The sequence below is a fragment of the Lissotriton helveticus genome, chromosome 4_1 (genome assembly GCF_964261635.1).
Source record: "Lissotriton helveticus chromosome 4_1, aLisHel1.1, whole genome shotgun sequence".
Lineage (NCBI taxonomy): Eukaryota > Metazoa > Chordata > Amphibia > Caudata > Salamandridae > Lissotriton > Lissotriton helveticus.
This window is the reverse complement of record NC_136063.1, coordinates 394,414,316-394,418,761: the sequence shown is the minus strand read 5'-3', so window position 1 is coordinate 394,418,761 and position 4,446 is coordinate 394,414,316.

Sequence of the window (4,446 nt, the reverse complement as noted above, 5' to 3'; positions counted from 1 at the left end):
GCATTCCAGCCGTCTTCAGCCCGGCTTGCTTGAATCCAGTGGCAAAGTGAGCAAGGGACTCACGTCTGAGCATACCCTGCCACACTTATGGCGGCCAAAAGCGGTACAAAAGGGGGTGGTGATGGACGGAGCATCTGAATCAATCAAACACTCACACCCAGTCAAAAGATATGGGTTTAATCCATCACCGTTCGTTAGCCCACTCTGCCACCCCAGTTCAGACATGGCTATATACAAATCAGTCTGACCCTGTGCCTCATGGGAACAGTCCAGCCCAAACTGCCAAGCCATGTCTTCCCTGGACCGGAAACAAGCTTCCGAGGACTGGTTTCTGGCATTCCAGCCGTCTTCAGCCCGGCTTGCTTGAATCCAGTGGCAAAGTGAGCAAGGGACTCACGTCTGAGCATACCCTGCCACACTTATGGCGGCCAAAAGCGGTACAAAATGGGGTGGTGATGGACGGAGCATCTGAATCAATCAAACACTCACACCCAGTCAAAAGATCTGGGTTTAATCCATCACCGTTCTTTAGCACACTCTGCCACCCCAGTTCAGGCATGTCTATATGCAAATCAGTCTGACCCTGTGCCTCATGGGAACAGTCCAGCCCGAACTGCCAAGCCATGTCTTCCCTGGACCGGAAACAAGCTTCTGAGGACCAGTTTCTGGCATTCCAGCTGTCTTCAGCCCGGCTTGCTTGAATCCAGTGGCAAAGTGAGCAAGGGACTAACGCCTGAGCATACCCTGCCACACTTATGGCGGCCAAAAGCGGTACAAAAGGGGGTCGTGATGGACGGAGCGTCTGAACTAATCTAACACTCACACCCAGTCAAAAGATATGGGTTTAATCCATCCCTGTTCTTTAGCCCACTCTGCCACCCCAGTTCAGGCATGGCTATATGCAAATCAGTCTGACCCTGTGCCTCATGGGAACAGTCCAGCCCGAACTGCCAAGCTATGTCTTCCCTGGACCGGAAAAAAGCTTCCGAGGACCGGTTTCTGGCATTCCAGCCGTCTTCAGCCCGGCTTGCTTGAATCCAGTGGCAAAGTGAGCAAGGGACTCACGTCTGAGCAAACCCTGCCACACTTATGGCGGCCAAAAGCGGTACAAAAGGGGGTGGTGATGAACGGAGCATCTGAATCAATCTAACACTCACACCCAGTCAAAAGATCTGGGTTTAATCCATCACCGTACTTTAGCCCACTCTGCCACCCCAGTTCAGACATGGCTATATGCAAATCAGTCTGACCCTGTGTCTCATGGGAACAGTCCAGCCCGAACTGCCAAGCCATGTCTTCCCTGGACCCGAAATAAGCTTCCGAGGACCGGTTTCTGGCATTCCAGCCATCTTCAGCCCGGCTTGCTTGAATCCAGTGGCAAAGTGAGCAAGGGACTCACGTCTGAGCATACCCTGCCACACTTATGGCGGCCAAAACCGGTACAAAAGGGGGTGGTGATGGACGGAGCATCTGAATCAATCAAACACTCACACCCAGTCAAAAGATCTGGGTTTAATCCATCACCGTTCTTTAGCCCACTCTGCCACCCCAGTTCAGAAATGGCTATATGCAAATCAGTCTGACCCTGTGCCTCATGGGAACAGTCCAGCCCGAACTGCCAAGCAATGTCTTCCCTGGACCGGAAACAAGCTTCCGAGGACCGGTTTCTGGCATTCCAGCCGTCTTCAGCCCGGCTTGCTTGAATCCAGTGGCAAAGTGAGCAAGGAACTCACGTCTGAGCATACCCTGCCACACTTATGGCGGCCAAAAGCGGTACAAAAGGGGGTGGTGATGGACGGAGCATCTGAATCAATCAAACACTCACACCGAGTCAAAAGATATGGGTTTAATCCATCACCGTTCTTTAGCCCACTCTGCCACCCCAGTTCAGACATGGCTATATGCAAATCAGTCTGACCCTGTGCCTCATGGGAACAGTCCAGCCCAAACTGCCAAGCCATGTCTTCCCAGGACCGGAAACAAGCTTCCGAGGACCGGTTTCTGGCATTCCAGCCGTCTTCAGCCCGGCTTGCTTGAATCCAGTGGCAAAGTGAGCAAGGGACTCACGTCTGAGTATACCCTGCCACACTTATGGCGGCCAAAAGCGGTACAAAATGGGGTGGTGATGGACGGAGCATCTGAATCAATCAAACACTCACACCCAGTCAAAAGATCTGGGTTTAATCCATCACCACTCTTTAGCACACTCTGCCACCCCAGTTCAGACATGGCTATATGCAAATCAGTCTGACCCTGTGCCTCATGGGAACAGTCCAGCCGGAATTGCCAAGCCATGTCTTCCCTGGACCAGAAACAAGCTTCCGAGGACCGGTTTCTGGCATTCCAGCCGTCTTCAGCCCGGCTTGCTTGAATCCAGTGGCAAAGTGAGCAAGGGACTCACGTCTGAGCATACCCTGCCACACTTATGGCGGCCTAAAGCGGTACAAAATGGGGTGGTGATGGACGGAGCATCTGAATCAATCAAACACTCACACCCAGTCAAAAGATCTGGGTTTAATCCATCACCGTTCTTTAGCACACTCTGCCTCCCCAGTTCAGACATGGCTATATGCAAATCAGTCTGACCCTGTGCCTCATGGGAACAGTCCAGCCCGAACTGCCAAGCCATATCTTCCCTGGACCGGAAACAAGCTTCCGAGGACCGGTTTCTGGCATTCCAGCCGTCTTCAGCCCGGCTTGCTTGAATCCAGTGGCAAAGTGAGCAAGGAACTCACGTCTGAGCATACCCTGCCACACTTATGGCGGCCAAAAGCGGTACAAAAGGGGGTGGTGATGGACGGAGCTTCTGAATCAATCAAACACTCACACCGAGTCAAAAGATATGGGTTTAATCCATCACCGTTCTTTAGCCCACTCTGCCACCCCAGTTCAGGCATGGCCATATGCAAATCAGTCTGACCCTGTGCCTCATGGGAACAGTCCAGCCCGAACTGCCAAGCTATGTCTTCCCTGGACCGGAAAGAAGCTTCCGAGGACCGGTTTCTGGCATTCCAGCCGTCTTCAGCCCGGCTTGCTTGAATCCAGTGGCAAAGTGAGCAAGGGACTCACGTCTGAGCATACCCTGCCACACTTATGGCGGTCAAAAGCGGTACAAAAGGGGGTGGTGATGGACGGAGCATCTGAATCAATCAAACACTCACACCCAGTCAAAAGATCTGGGTTTAATCCATCACCGTAATTTAGCCAACTCTGCCACCCCAGTTCAGACATGGCTATATGCAAATCAGTCTGACCCTGTGCCTCATGGGAACAGTCCAGCCCGAACTGCCAAGCCATGTCTTCCCTGGACCGGAAATAAGCTTCCGAGGACCGGTTTCTGGCATTCCAGCCGTCTTCAGCCCGGCTTGCATGAATCCAGTGGCAAAGTGAGCAAGGGACTCACGTCTGAGCATACCCTGCCACACTTATGGCGGCCAAAAGCGGTACAAAAGGGGGTGGTGATGGACGGAGCATCTGAATCAATCAAACACTCACACCCAGTCAAAAGATCTGGGTTTAATCCATCACCGTTCTTTAGCCCACTCTGCCACCCCAGTTCAGAAATGGCTATATGCAAATCAGTCTGACCCTGTGCCTCATGGGAACAGTCCAGCCCGAACTGCCAAGCCATGTCTTCCCTGGACCGGAAACAAGCTTCCGAGGACCGGTTTCTGGCATTCCAGCCGTCTTCAGCCCGGCTTGCTTGAATCCAGTGGCAAAGTGAGCAAGGAACTCACGTCTGAGCATACCCTGCCACACTTATGGCGGCCAAAAGCGGTACAAAAGGGGGTGGTGATGGACGGAGCTTCTGAATCAATCAAACACTCACACCGAGTCAAAAGATATGGGTTTAATCCATCACCGTTCTTTAGCCCACTCTGCCACCCTAGTTCAGACATGGCTATATGCAAATCAGTCTGACCCTGTGCCTCATGGGAACAGTCCAGCCCAAAATGCCAAGCCATGTCTTCCCAGGACCGGAAACAAGCTTCCGAGGACCGGTTTCTGGCATTCCAGCCGTCTTCAGCCCGGCTTGCTTGAATCCAGTGGCAAAGTGAGCAAGGGACTCACGTCTGAGTATACCCTGCCACACTTATGGCGGCCAAAAGCGGTACAAAATGGGGTGGTGATGGACGGAGCATCTGAATCAATCAAACACTCACACCCAGTCAAAAGATCTGGGTTTAATACATCACCCTTCTTTAGCACACTCTGCCACCCCAGTTCAGACATGGCTATATGCAAATCAGTCTGACCCTGTGCCTCATGGGAACAGTCCAGCCCGAACTGCCAAGCCATGTCTTTCTGGACCGGAAACAAGCTTCCGAGGACCGGTTTCTGGCATTCCAGCCGTCTTCAGCCCGACTTGCTTGAATCCAGTGGCAAAGTGAGCAAGGGACTCACGTCTGAGCATACCCTGCCACACTTATGGCGGCCAAAAGCGGT